This window comes from Sturnira hondurensis, unplaced genomic scaffold, assembly GCF_014824575.4.
Source record: "Sturnira hondurensis isolate 20B ecotype Veracruz unplaced genomic scaffold, ASM1482457v3 Scaffold0001911, whole genome shotgun sequence".
Classification (NCBI taxonomy): Eukaryota; Metazoa; Chordata; class Mammalia; order Chiroptera; family Phyllostomidae; genus Sturnira; species Sturnira hondurensis.
The window spans coordinates 40,506-56,279 of NW_028074542.1; the positions used below are offsets into that span (position 1 = coordinate 40,506).

At 43.7% G+C, this 15,774-nt stretch overlaps 1 pseudogene; it reads left to right on the forward strand.

Moving 5' to 3' along the window:
* The first annotated feature begins 11,207 nt into the window (after positions 1–11,207).
* On the forward strand, positions 11,208–11,653 carry LOC118980942 (60S ribosomal protein L29-like; annotated as a pseudogene).
* The last annotated feature ends 4,121 nt before the right edge of the window (positions 11,654–15,774 follow it).

The following is a 15,774-nucleotide window of genomic DNA, read 5'->3' on the forward strand; positions in this document are numbered from 1 at the left end:
CCCTCTCTCTCCTCCCGTTATGCGTATGTCAATATGCTTGTTGGTGTCCCCCAGGTCTCTGAGGCTCCGTTCATTTTTCTTTATTCTTTTCTCCCCCAGTCTGTTTCACAGACTGGATCGTCGCAGTTGACCGCCGAGCCAGATTCACCAGTTCTTCCTTCTGGCTACTCAAATCTGCTGCTGAACCCCTCTAGTGAATGTTTTTATTATTCTTTCAGTTATTGTACATGTCAACTCCAGAATTTATATCTGGTTCTTTTTAAAAATAATCATTTCTATCCTTACTGGTATTCTCTATTTAAAGAGACATCATTCTCCTACTTTCCTTTATTTCTTAAGAGATGATTTCCCAAGGTTCTTTGAACATAATGTGAAATAGCTGATTTGAAGTTTTTGTCTGTAGTTCCAACACGTATATGTCCTCAAGGATCATTTCTTTTGACTTGTTTTTCATATGGGCCATTCCTTCTTGTTTCTCGGTATACATAACTTTTCATTCAAAACCTGATATTTAAAATACTGCAGTGTGGCACTGTGGACAGCAGAGTCCCCCCTCCCAGGGGTCCCAGGGTCCCCTGGGACCCAGGATTTGTCGTGGCTGCGTGTTGTTCTTATTTGTTTGGTGACTTTCCTAACTTAATTCCTTGAAGTTGGTTTTCTTCGTCTGTGTAGCTGCTACAGTTTCTGCTCCAGTAGCCTAGTGGTCCAGTCAGTTAATGACCAGATAGAGATTTCCCTAAATGCGTAGAAATCAGTAAGTTTACCGGTATTTTCCAAGATCACAGAGTTGTTTGCAGGTTACTGGTTTTCAATCATGGAGCCAGTGTTGGAGTGATGGAAATTGAGCGAGTTAAAACAGCACAGAGTTTGCTGTTCTCACCAAGACTCAGCCAGGTTTTTTTAAAAAAATTTTTTGTGTAAGCATTCCCTGAATTCTTGCCAGATCTTTGCTAATTCCCACAGTTCTGAAAAAGTCGACCCTGACAATTTTTGTTAGTTTTCTTTCATGGAGGCAAAATGTTCAGAGGTACTCACTCTACCATTTTTGCTGTCTTTTTCCCGCTAGGATAACCTTTGATAATATCATGTTATTAAATCTGTAACATTAACAATAAAAAAGACATTATTAATAAATTTCCCAGTGAAAACGAAAAATTGCATCTGCCTGAGGTCTTTTGTTTTTGTAATCATTTTTAAATGCGTGTTTAAATTATAGTTGACATACATAGTCTATTAGTTCCAGCTATATAACACGGTGTTCAGACACTTCTATAACTTACGACGTGATCAGCACGGTAAGTCTAGGATACACCTGTCACCAGATGTCGTTATGACAACACTATTGACTGCGTTGCCTTGTGTACATTACATCCCTATGACTAATTTTATAACTGGAAACCTGTATTTCTTTATCTTCTTCACCTTCTCCACCTATCCCATTACCCTTTCCCATCAGTTGCCCTCAGTCTGTTTGTCGTGTCTAGGAGTCTGGTTCTGTTCTGTTCTCTCGGCTTACTGTCTTTAGATTCCAACATGTTTCTCTTTTCCTGTCAGTAGAATCTGTAGCAATAATGCTTTTTCAGTCTTTCTTTTCTTTTTAATATATTTTATTGATTATGCCATTACAATTGTCCCATTTCCCCCCTTTATTCCCCTCCACCCTGCACACCCCTCCCCCACTATTCCCCCCCTTTCATTTATGTCCATGTGTCACAAGTTCGTTAGATTTTATATTCCCCCTACTATTCTTGCCCTCCCCCATCTATTTCTCTTTTCTACCTATGTCTATGCTACCTATTCTCTGTACCTTCTCCCCCCTTCTCCTCCTCCCACTCCCCTGTTGCTAACCCTCCATGTGATCTCCATTTCTATGGTTCTGCTTCTCTTAGTTTGCTTTTGTTTTAGGTGTGGTTGTTAATAACTGTGAGTTTGCTGTTCTTTCACTGTTCATATTTTTCATCTTCTTTTTCTTAAATAAGTCCCTTTAACATTTCATATAATAAGGGCTTGATGATGATGAACTCCTTGAACTTGACCGTATCTAAGAAGCACTTTATCTGCCCTTCCATTCTAAATGAAAGCTTTGCTGGATAGAGCAATCTTGGCTGTAGGTCTTTGGATTTCATGACTTGGAATACTTCTTTCCAGCCCCTTCTTGCCTGTAAGTTCTCTTGAGAAATCCGCTGACAGTCTGATGGGAACTCCTTTGTAGGTGACTGTCCCCTTATCTCTTGCTGCTTCTAGGATTCTCTCCTGCATTTTCATCTTGGCTAATGTAATGATGATGTGCCTTGGTGTGTTCCTTCTTGGGTCCAACTTCTTTGGCACTCTCTGAGCTTCCTGGATTTCCTGGAAGTCTATTTCCTTTGCCAGACTGGGGAAGTTCTCCTTTATTATTTGTTCAATAAGTTTTCGACTCGTGGCTGTTTCTTTCCCCCTTCTGGTACCCCTATAATCCGGATGTTGGAACGTCTAAAGATGTCCTGGAGGTTCCTAAGCCTCTCCTCATTTTTTTGAATTCTTGTTTCTTCCTTCTTTTCTGTTTGGTTGTTTCTTTCTTCCTTCTGGTCCACTCCCTTGATTTGAGTCCCAGTTTCCTTTCCATCACTATTGGTTTCCTGTGCATTTCCCTTCATTTCAATTAGTTTAGCCTTCATTTGTTTCTCTAATTTGTGGCTAAAATCAGCCAGTTCTGTGAGCATCCTGATCACCAGTATTTTGAACTGTGCATCTGATAGGTTGGCCATCTCTTGGTCGCTTAAAAGTATTGGCTCTGGGGCTTTGATTTGTTCTTTTGTTTGGGCCATAATGTTTTGGTCTGTTCATGCCCATTATGTATGAGGGGCAGAGCAGGGCGACTCAGTCTCTGGGTTGTAATGCTGTATGTGGGGGCAGGGTCAGAGAGGGGCAATGGCGCTTGTTCCACACTCTGTCTGGAATTTTGGTCCCCTCTGCTGCTTCCCGAAAGCAAACCGGGCCCCCCTGCTGCCGGCTCCCGGGTGTGTGGGCCTGTGCACCCTCCAGGACCCTGTGGGTGTCTCCAACAAACTCTCTGTGAGCCTGGGAGCTTCTCCTGGCACCTCGACCCCGAGAGTTTTTCCAATCGGTGCTTTTAGACTTTAATTCCTGTAGCTGGGGCCCTGGGTTGCGCGGTCTGTCTCACTGCTCGCTGTTTTGCCTGGTTTATCTGCGCACAAATATGTGACCGTGGTCACCAGCCACCTTGCACCCTCAGTGGGTCTGCCCATGGCCACCCCACACCTGGGATCTGCCAACAGCTGCCTACGCACGTGGGTGGGTCCTGCTGCTTTTGCCCACCTGACTCCTCTCCGCCAGCTGGTGACTCTGCACCTCTTACCAGTTTGGATGAATGGTTCGTTGTTGTCAGACTTCCGTACAGTTCAATTTTCCACGTTTTGGTTGCGTTTTTGTTAGTAAAACATTGTTGTCTTTAAACTTGGTTGTGCGAGGAGGCACAGTGTTTCCACCTACGCCTCCATTTTCACCAGAAGTCCTGCTTTTCCTTTCTTGATATAAGTACTTTGTGTTTCCTTTCTTTTTCTCCTGATTAATCCACCTAATAGATTATTAATTTTGTTAATTTTTTCAAAGAACCAGCTTTTGACTTTCATCTTTGCTGTCATTTGTCTGCTTTCTTCATTGATTTCTTCTATTATTTATTACTTCCTTCTATTTACTTTTGGTTTCATTTGTTCCTTTTCAAGCAAAAAGAGTTGAAACTTATGAAGTTGGAATAGTAGATGACTTGTTAAACTTCCTTCTTTTCTAATATAGGTACATAAAAGTATAAATTTAAGCACTTCTTTACTTACATTCTACAACTTCTGATTTGTGGGGTTTTCATTATTTCACTCATTTTCTAATTTCCTTTGTAATTTCTTTGATATGTTAGGTACTTGTGAGGATATATATGCTTAATTTCCAAATATCTGGAGCTTTCCTGGGTACCTGGTTGTGATCGATGTCTGACTTAATTCCATTTTGGTTTACTGTTGAAGATGCTTGTCCATTGAACTGCGTCGAGACTTATTTTATGCCTCAGCATATGGTCTGTCTTAGTGACCACTCCTAGTGCACTTGAAAAAACAGTGTGCGTTGAAATCGTTGAATATATAAATGTCAATTACATTAATATTTGGAATTTCTGTATCCTTCCCAATTTTTTGTCTAGTTGTTCCACCAACTTCTGACCGGAGATGTTAAGTTCTCCAATATTATAATTAACTTTGTCTTTGTCCCATTTTTTCCTTCCTTTCTTGTGAAGCTTTGTTACTAGGTAGTGTCACGGGTTGATTAGGTGTACTCCCCTCCCCCACAACAAGATATCTGTGTAAGTCCTAACCCCCGGCATCTGGGAATACACCCTCTTCAGCTTCAGAGTCTTAGCAGATGTGATCAGTTGAGACGAGGTCATTAGGGTAGTCCCCAATTCAGTATGACTCAGGAAATTGCCGCATGAAGACAAACACACGTGAAGAAAGGACAGTGTGTGACAGTGGAGACAGAAATTAAAGTGCTGTAGCTGCAAGGCCACACCAAAGCCGGCTGGCACCCCAGGGCTAGGAAGAAGCAAGATGGGGTCCCTCCTGTGGGTCCCAGAGGGAGCCCTGTGCTTCCAATACCTCGATTTCAGACTTCTACCCACTGGAACTGTGAGGCATTACATTTTTTATTTTTTTGATTTTTTCACACCTGATTTGTCGTATTTTGTTATAGCAATCCTGGGAAACTAATACAGGTACATACACCTTAAGGACTTTTAATATTTTAAAATACTTCATCCCTTTATAGTTCTGAAAAGCCCCTCTTTATATCTCATAATAATTTTTCTCTTGAAATCTACTTAATCTCAATAGCAATGTTGTCACACTAGGTTCCCTATCTTTCTGTTGTGGGGTGACTTTCTATCCTATTGCTTTCAACTTCTCTCTGCTTTCCTGTATCAAATGTGTCTCTTGTAGACTGAATATAGTTGGGTCTTGCTTTTTTATCCCATGTGACAATCTCCACCTTTTAATTAGAGTGGTTAGTCTTTTTGCATTTAATGTACTTACTGATTTTAAGTCTACCAAATTGCTACTTGTTTTTCAATTGTCTCCTTGATTTTTGTTCCTATGTTCATCTTTTCCCACCTTCTTTTATTTAGTGAAATATACTTCACACTTGACTTTTATTTCCTTTTATTGGCCTTTTTACCTATACTTCTTTTTATTATACAGTATTTCTAGTGGTTCTAGGGATTACAGTATGCCTTCTAAACTTATCAGTCTATTTAGAATTAGATTAATTCTCATTAATAATTAGAATTAATAATTCTAATCACTGGATTAATAATTTATACAATATTGAGAATTTTATTACATTAACATTTTATTTACCACCTCCTGGGCTATTGTTATCATGTATTTTACATGTACATACATAATAAACCCTGTACTATTACGAAAGTCATTAAACAAGGAAGTTAGTAGACAGAGGTGGTTCTTACATTGGCAGCCAAGGTAAGTAGCCAAGATGTAAGCCAGAGTCAGTTCCTAGAAATAACTGGAGGAGAGGAAAGCAACGCTTGAGAACAACACTCACAAAGAGCAACCTAGGCTTTCCCACTCAGGGAAACTGCTTACACTACAGCCAGTGAACTAACACAGGACGCTGCCCTAACTCCGGCCCACAGTGCACCCCATCCACTTCCGACGTGGCACCGGCTGGTGTGAATCTATGTTTGCTTACATCAACGCTCCAAAAATTTAATGTGCCTCAGTCTGTCTTCTAACCACATTACTCTGTATAATTACATGTACTTTAAAGTCACCTCTCAAAGAAATGAAACAAGAAAATACAGTTGGGTATATAGAAAGAGCTACATTCTCCACATATTTACCACTCCCAGAGCCTTTCCCGCGGATACAAGCTTACTCCAACATGTTCCGTGACGCAGGCCTCCTGGCAATGCATTCTTCCATCTTTTATCCGAACATGCCTCTCTTTCGTCTTCCTTTGAATGGGTAATTTTGCGGAATATGTAATTCTACATCGACGTTGTTTCGACATTTTGGAGATGTTATTCTACGGGGTCCAGCAAAAGGAAGGCTTGCTTGAGTGTGGTTGGTGGGGTACGTGAGTGTCTCGCATGAGACGGGCAGCAGTTGGAACATTCCTCATAAAACGTCACATGGTGTGCTTGAGCGTGACATTGTTGTGTCACAGAAGGACATGCTTATGATTGTGTAATAAAAGATTTTGTCATAAAACAAAGGGGCGTTATCTGCGCCAGACCCTGCCTTACCATCTGTCCTCCGTTGTTTCTGGTGAGAACATGACTGTCATTTCTTTCGCTTTCCAAAGTTTCCGTCGCCTGCGGTCAGCGGAGGTCCAAACATGTAAGTGAAGAGTTTCAGAAATAGACAACTGGCAGGTTTTAAATTGTGTGCCGTTCTTAGCCGTGTGATGCATCCCCGCTGGGACACGAAGCATCCCTTTGCCCAGGATACCCACACTGTACGTGCTGCCTGATCAGTCACCTCGTCGCTGCCTGGGTAGTCGCTGCCTTGGTTGAGAGAGAGAGAGAAATACCATCTTCACGTAACTTTTAATAGAGCATATCATTTACATAACTTTTATTAGACTGTTGTCATTGTTCTATTTTATTATTGTCGTTAGTCTCTCACTTGCCTAGTTTATAAGTTAGACTTTATCATAGGTGTGTACACAGAGGAAGAAAATACAGTACGTATAAGGTCCGGTACTCTCTGTAATTTCAGGCATCCATGGGGCGTCTGGGGACATGTTGCTGAGGATCAGGCGGAACTACTGTGTTTCATCTGATGGGCTTCAAGACTCTTTCTTTGCGGTTTTCAGCATTTAACCGCGATGTGCCTACGTGTCTTTTGTTGCTGTCGTCCTGCTTGGGGTTTGCTGGGCTCCTTGGATTTGTAACTTGATGTTTTTCTCCAAATCTGGGTGATCCTTTGGCCTTTGTTTCTTTAATTTTTTTGTCCTAGTCTCTCGCTAATGAAATATGTTAGCTCACGTGATGTTGTCTCACAGGTTACCGAAGCCTTGTTCATCTTTTTAAACGTTTTTCTTTCTCTTCCTCAGATGGGATAGTTTCTGTTTATCTAATTTCAGGTTCACACATCCTTTCTTCTGGAGTCTCCAATTTCTACAGTTAAATTCCTACAGTGAAACTTCCACTTCAGGTATTTTACATTTCCATTAGAAAATTTCCACCTGTTTTTTTTTTTTATGATTGCCATTGCTTTGTTTAGATTTTCAATTCATTCACTCAATATGACTATAGTTTAAGTCCTTAAAAATATTCCTAACAGCTATTTTAATGTTCTTGTCTGTCGGTTCCAATATTTGGGTTTTCTTAGAGTCTGTTCTATAATTTTGTTTTTCTTGATCCAGGGTCAGATCTCTATGCTTTTCCATGTTAACTTCTTTATTGTAGGATGGGCAGTGTGAACAATACGTTTTAACAAGTCTAGAAGATACTGTCTTCCTTTAGAGGGTATTGATTTTTGTTCTGGTAAAGCAGTTAAATTACAGGCACATTGTTTTGGCCCTATCAGCCTTGGTTTTATTCTTTATTAGAGTGAGTATGTTTTAGTTTTTATTTAATCTTAGGACTTGGCCCTTGAACTAAGACACATTCCTGACGCCTGAATCATATCTTTCCTGGAGTACCACCTGAAAGTCCAAGGTGCTCGTGGAGGTTCCGCGCTCTGACTCTGGCCGTGCCAGAAAACCGACGTCTCGCAGATCTGTACAGCCTCTGCTGTCACCACTCAGCTCTCAGCTCCCGGACACATGGTCTCTGGGAGGCCTCACGGAGCCTCACCCTGCGCCTGTGCAGCCGGGCCCTCAACCAAGGGCCCGGTGAATCCCCGTGCAGACTCCTGTGGCCCTCCTCCTTCCGTGCAACCTCTGCTTTTTCATTTATCTGCCCCCGCCTCCAATTTTTACATGCTTCAGTAGCCCACTAATCCAGTCTCAGCCCCCCTCAGCTCAGCAAGACACCGTCCCACCTCCCACCAGAAATCCAGGGTGATGGTGAGGCTTACCGTGTGTGTTTGTTTCCCTTCTCTCCAGAATCACAGCCCTACATTACTTTTTACTCAAGATGGGGGGGAGGGGGAGTTACATTGTATATTCTGTTCAGTTATTCAGTGTGAGGACAAGGGTTGTACCGGTTACACTGTTATAACCAAAGGCAGATGTTATTATGTCTTCTGTGACAGCAGATACTTTCAAAACATGTTGTCTCGTATTTTTGATGCTTCTTTCTGCTGGTGCCCCGATCTTACGCCTAGTCCACCATTCAGAGAATTCTGCACCACTCCTGTCTCCTATTCCATTTTTGGTTTTCTTTTTGTTCACTCTGTCTCTCATGCCCCGCCCCCCACCAAAAAAAAAAAAATAGAATCAAGAGAATAAGAAGCTAGAAAATGGCAGAAAATATTTGGAAAAGACATATCTGACAAAAGATTGTTATTCAAAATATACAAAGAGCTTCAATAAGAGCCTGCCCTGGCTGGTGTGGCTCAAGTAGACTGAGCACCAGCCTGAAAACCAAAGTCCGCTGTTCGATTTCCAGTCGGGGCACAGGCCTGGGTTGTGAACCAGGTCCCCAGTAAGGGGCGTGCGAGAGGCAACCACGCATGGATGTTTCTTTTCTTCTCTTTCTCCCTGCCTTCTCCTCTGTCTAAAAATAAATAAATAAATAAATAAAATTTTTAAAAAGAAAGCAAAGGACCTGAATTAAAAAATGGACAAAAGATCTGAACAGACACCTCACCGAAAAAGATATACAGATAGCAAATAAGTATAGGAAATGATGCTCCATGTCATATGTCAATTGGGAAATGCAAATGAAAACAACAGTTACATAAGCTACATACCAATCAGAGTGACCAAAATGTGGGACACTGACAACACCAAAAGCTGACGAGGAACTGGAACAACAGGAGCTCTCGTTCATCATTGCTGGGAATACGAAATAGGGCAGCCACTTTGCAAGATGGCTTGGCAGTTTTTTAACAAAACTAAACATATTCTTACCATGTAATTCAGCAATCATGCTCCTTGCTATTTTACCTAAATGAGTTGAAAACTTCAATGTCCACACAAAAACCTTCACACAGTTCTTTATAGCCATTTTATTCACAACTGCCAAATCTTGGAAGCAACCGAGATGTCCTTCAGTAGATGAATGGATGAATAAACCATGCATGGTATATTCTGACAATGGAATATTATTCAGTGCTAAAAAACAAATGAACTATCCAGCCATGAAAAAGACGCAGAGGAACCTTAAGTTCATATTATTAAGTGAAGAAGCAAGTCTGAAAAGGCTACATGCTATGATTCCAGCTGTATGACATTCTGGAAATGGCAAAATACACAGAGACGGGAAGAAGCCCAGTGGTTGCCAGGGGCTATGGGGTGGAGAATAAATGCATAGGCAGAACACAGAGGAGTTTTAGGGCAATGGAGCTGTTCTGTATAACACTATAATGATGGCTATGTGTCATTATAAATGAGCAAAACCAACAGAATATACAACACCAAGAATGAACCCCAATGTGTACTGGGGCTTTGGGTGATAATGACGTGTCGATCAATACAGGTTCATGAACTGCAACAGCTGTACCTCTGGTGTTGATTGTCAACATCGGTGGAGGTTGTTGGGGGGATGCAGAGTCAAGGATATATGATGGGAACTGCCTGTATGTCTTGCTCCATGTTGCTGTGAAAACTGCTCTGGAAATAAAGTCTGTTTTTCAAAATGGATTAGGAGTCGCCAAACATGGAATTAAACTGTGTAGTTTAATTACACAGTTTATTATACTGTGTAATAAAAAGTAGAGGTAAGAAGTATGCTTTAATTTAACACAGAAATTAAATCTGTGCTGAAACGGTGAGAACTCATGCGGCCAATTCGCTGCATTATTATTACTGTCATTACTATGCTTAGGTGACAAGGGTTCTCGAGACTGTTCCCCAGAAGGAGGCCTAACGCAGGTTGCTGCACTGGTAACATTAATGGGATAAGTGTTTGGAAGTCTAAGGGAGGTACGAGGCTGCATTTGCTTTTTAAAAATGCGGGGAGGAAATGTTGTATATGTAGTGAAAAATCTTAATATAACTAGGCATGAAAAAACATACCGTATTTTGCTATGTATAATGCGCACCCATGTTTTTGGCCCAAACTTTCAGGGGAACATTTTTTGGTTTAATATTTTAATTCAATATTTTAAATTATTGATATTTAGATACTTGTTTTTGTAGAAGAAATATTATGTTACGAATAATTACAAAACACAAGAAGAGATACAAGTATAATTACTACCCATGTGTAATTCACATCCTTATTTTCCCTTGAATATTTGGACAAATAAGTGTGCACTACACATTAGTGCATAGGGGGGAAAAGTTTTTAAATACTATCCTAAAGATATTTTAAAGGTTCACCAAAACCCTTATTCATGTTGCATGGACAGAGCAGCAGGTTTTAATTGTCTGTCAAGGAGCCAAAGGCATATTCCTGTTCTCAATTGTGTTTGGCTTTTTCACATAAGGGCTTTACAAGAACGTATTCTTCAGGGATTCAGTTCCAAACCTCTTGCTCAGTTTCTAATGGTGGAATTCTGGGTTTGCTTCCTCTCGCTCCGTTACTAAACTGGGGACGAGGGGACAGGCACCTGGAGCGGACTAAGTCTCAGTTGGCAGGCTGGCCTCTGTGGGGTCTGGAGTCTTCGGAGGCCTGACCCCTGGGGCAGCCGCTGGCCCGGGGCTGTTCCTCCCCGAGGCTCCTTACCCCTTGCAGCTCTACGGAAGAGATACACTTTGGGAGTGTAAGCTGATCTCTCATTCTTTCCCCCCTGTGCCTCTGAAGAACTGTGAAGCCTCCGGAGGCGAGAAGCATCCATGATGGCCGGGGTCCGAGGTCCACTTATGGCTGGAATCCCATCGGGGCTGTTTCTGCGCCCTTTGCTCACCCCACCACCCAACCCTACAGCCTCTCCATTTCCTGTTGCCTCATGGTTCTGCTTTCTGATGTCTTCCTAAGTCACACTCCCACTGACACCATACCCCTTTTACAACATCCTACGAGTGATAAAAGTATATGATGTAACTCTTTGGTCCCAGGCGCTTCAGGAGCCACGGGCTTCGGTGCAGACATGGCCAAGTCCAAGAACCACACCATGCACAACTTGTGCTGAAAACAGCACAGAAGTGGTATCAAGAAACCCAAGTTTTCTTGAACAAGGGGGTGGGCCCCAAGTTCCAAAGGGGCATGTGCTTTGCCAAGAAGCACAAGAAGGGCCTAAAAGAGATGCAGGCCAACAACGCCAAGGCCATCAGCGCATGCGCCAAGGCCATCAAGTCCCTCCAAAAGCCCAAGGAGGTCAAGCCCAAGATCCCGACGTGCGGCAGTCGCAAGCTCCATCTACCTACTTACATTGCTTACCCCAAGGTCAGGAAACATACTCATGCCTGTATCACCCAAGGTCTCAGGCTCTGGTGGCTAAAGTCCAAGGCCAAGGCCCAAACCAAGCCCCAGGCTGCAGCTGTGGCTCAGGCTCAGGCTCCCAAAGAAGCCCAGGCCCCCACAAAGGTGCCATAATTGAGGCCTCTAACTGCTGGGTGAGACCCTTGGGCTTCTGCCTGCATGGGGCTGGTGTCCTCCTCTGCTATTTGTACAAATAAACCTGAGGCAGGATTTTCAAAAAAAAAAAAGAGAAAGAAAGAAAAAAATCCAGTAAACCATGCGTGTGGCAAGACATCTACAGAGAAGAACGATGTTAAGAAGGAAAGCTTCCTGTCCAGCAGTCCCTCTTCATAGAAGTGACTGCTGTTAAGTTTCACAGATGTCCTTCCAGAGCATTTTTACACATGTCCCATAGCAGGAGCCTTTTTAAAAAATGCAAATGGGCCCTGGCTGGTATAGCTCAGTGGATTGAGCGCGGGCCTGCGAACCACACGATCGCAGTTTGATTCTCAGTCAGGGCACATGCCTGGGTTGCAGGCCAGTTCCCGGCAGGGGACACACCAGAGGTAACCATACATTGATACTTCTCTCCTCTCCTTCCCTTCCCCTCTAAAGATAAACAAATAACTTTAAAAATCTTTAAAAAATAAAATTAAAATGCAAATGGGAAATACATTCTACAAATCTGTAGCATGCTACAATTTGCTTTTTCTTTTCTTCCCCAGAATCTGCTGCTGGAGCGGTGGTCAGGAGGACAGGCTCTGCAGCAGACGATGTGGATTCGGGCCCAGGCCCCTCCTTCACAGGCTGTGTGATCGAAGACAGGGAGCTTCCCCTCCTCCGCTCAGCCTCCTCTTCCTCTGTGCAGGGGAAACAATGAGAGGACCTACTGCGCAGGTTTGTTAGGTAAAGAAATTCACACACGTCAAGTGCTCAGAAAACAGCTGGCCCGTGGCTATGGTTAGCATTTCTGTTCTCTGACAGCGGTGGCCTCCCTGACGGTGACCAGGCCGGCGTGGTGGCAGAGCTGCTCAGGGCATGCCAGTCCATTCCCTGCTCCTGGACCAACCAGTGTGTCATACAACCCCAGCGTGCGCACTTGGCTCACACCACCTTTGTCCCCGGACTTGCAGCCAGAGCCCAGGCTGGGTTTGTTCTGTTTCGTTGTTTTTTTTTTTTAATTGAAATCAGACATTACCTTTGAGCCACATTTCAGGCAGAAAAAACCTGCAAAACCCTGTAAGTGGTGCTCCCAAATCTAGCCGTTCAACACGAGGGGTTGTCTTACTCACAGCCAAGTTCAAGTTTCAGAAAAGGGTCCTGCGGAGGACAAGAGCCACAGCCATTCCCATTATATCCCAAATTTTTCTGGAGTTTCATTGTATTCATTTTCCTGAATCCCTCACCAGTTCATTTCAGACTGACTTCTGTCTCCTGTTAACTGAAAAACAAAACAAAACTCTTCCCTTCAGTGAGGTATGGCCTTGACCTTCCAATGCAGTTTGCTCAGCAGCTCAGGGTGAGCTGTCCAGGGCTCTCTCAGCCCTGGGGGTGGCAGCTGATCCTTGTATCTGCTAGGCTTATATTTCTTAGAGTTCTCTTTATTGCTCACTAGCCACTTCCTCATTACTCCAACTGTTACACTTAGTAATTCTTTATCTTAAGCTTTTCCTGTTTGAATTACTGTGTGGTTTCTCTCTCCCAATTGGATGTAGGCTGACACAGTAAACCAACCAGTGAGGCCGTTCCTGGGACGGGGAGGGTGTCCCTGCCGCCCGCCTCCTCTTTGTGAATGGCAGGAGTGGTCTGCCTGATGAAGGAGGGAGGAGTGTACGGGTTAAAGGAGAAAGTCTGGAACAACTGCCTTTAGGTAGAAATGAAGTTGAAAATTAGAACCAAATAGTACTTACCTTCCGAGTGGATTAGTGCTTTCACCTGTTGAAAAGGTTCTGCGGCACCATCCGTTCAGAACAGAGGAGCAGGGAGCAGATGATCCAACCGGACCGGGCTTGGGAGTAGCTAAAGGGAAGTTAACCGCTAATGAAGGTACCACCACAGTGTCCAAGATGGAGACCTGTCCTGTCCATGCCAGGAAAGGAGGTGGAGAGCTGGCGGATCTCACAGGGAGGGGGAAAGGCCCAGTGGGGCGCTGCGCTGATCACGCACGTCAGGGTCAGAGCCTTCCTACAGAGCTGAGCATCTGGGGGGCAAAGCACTTGAGACCCTAATGGTAACCCTGGTCACTGTAGGATTGTTTACGATAGCCAGAGTGTGAACCCACCCATGGGCGAATGGGTTAAACAAACGTCGTACAGACATCCGATGAAATGTTACTCCGCCCTAAAAAAGAAAAAACTCCTGCAACAATATGGATGATGAACCAAAGAACATCACGTGAGCTGAAGGAAGCTGGCTGCAGAGGGACAAATGCAGCGTGGTCCCACCTACAGAAGGCAGCATCTAGAACACTCCACCTCAGAGAGTGTGGAGGGCTTCGGAGCCTGGAGGTGGGGGTGGGACCTGCAGTCGATGGACCCGAAACTTCAGATCTGGAGGTGTGCTGTGCAACACGGCCAGTACCCCAGTACCCTGTGCGTGGTGCACATGAGTTTATGGAGACAGTAGGTCTCACGTTAAGTCTTCACACCACAGAAACAAAACAGGGCCTGAGGAAACTTTTGGAGGGGATTACTCTTTATGTCCTCGATTGTGCTGATGTTTCATAAGTGTGTGCATACCGTATTTTTCAGACTACAAGACATGCCTCCAAATTTGGGAGGAAAATGGGGGGTGGGGCATCTTATAGTCTGAATGTGGCTTACCTGGCTTGCTGTTGGGGGGGGGGGCGGGCAGCGGTGGAGCTGGAGCACAGGTTATTAAATATTTTATCACATTTTTTGCTTCAAAAATTTTTTGCCTATTTTTGCCTATTTTGTCCTCTAAAATCTAGGTGTGTCTTATGGTCTGGTGTGTCTTTTTTTTTTTTTTTAAATATTTTATTCATTTATCTTTAGAGGGGAAGGGAAGGAGAGAGGAAGAGAAACATCAATGTATGGTTGCTTCTTGTGCATCCCCTGCTGGGAACTGGCCCCTGCGGGGAACTGGCCTGCAACCCAGGCATGTGCCCTGACTGGGAATCGAACTGTGATTGTCTGGTTCACAGGCCCGCGCTCAAGCGACTGAGCTACACCAGCCAGGGCTTGGTGTGTCTTATAGTCCTTAAAATACAGTATATCCAAACCCATCGGACTGAATACATTATGTACAGTTTTTGGTCTATTGGTTATAACTCAATAAAACTGTTTAAAATTTTTTAAATCCAAACAAAAAATAATAAAAATAAACATTCAATAAAAAAAACTTAGCCCAGCAATTCCACTGCTGGGATTATACCCTAAGAGCTCTGAAACACTAGTCCAAAAGAACCTATGCACCCCAATGTTCATAGTAGCACAATTTACAATAGCCAAGTGCTGGAAGCAACCGTGCCCATCAGTAAATGAATGGATCAAAAACTCTAGTACATTTACACAATGGAATTCTATGCAGCAGAAAGAAGAAACTCCTACCCTTCACAACAGCGTGGATGGAACTGGAGAGCATTATGCTAAGTGAAATAAGCCAGGCGGTGAGAGACAAATACTATGTTTCTCACCTTTAATTGGAACCTAATCAACAAAACAAACAAGGAAAATGTAACCAGAGACATTGAAATAAGGAACAAACTGACAGTAACCATAAGGGGGAGGAGGGAGGAGGGAAGGGTTACCTGGAAAGAAGGGGAAGGGTTGAGAAGGAACTTGGTTGGACAAAGCCAGAGAGGGGAAGGACCGAGGGTGAGAGGTGGGGATGGGGCAGGGGGGGGAGGGGTGGTGGTGGGAAAATGGAGACAACTGTACTTGAACAATAAAAAAAATACCCTTAATGGTGAGTAGACGACCTGCAGACGGACAACACTGACGCATGGGGGCAGAAAGGTAGTCAGAAGGTTCCCGTCCCCACGGAGAAAGGCTTCCTGGGAGAAATGGGAGGCAGCCCCGGCTGCTGCTCACCCTCTGGGCCAGCACAAAGCCACTGTCGGGACAGCCACCAGAACTTCTGGGGGGGGTGGGGCAGGAACACTGCTCTGAAATTACACTAGACTCTCCCTCTTCTAGCTGGGTGGTCTTCGGCAAGTTACTCAGTATGGAGTGGAGAAGAGGTTCGATTAGTTATCCCTTTATACCCACAGAGCAGAAATAATCGCGCTTGGACCT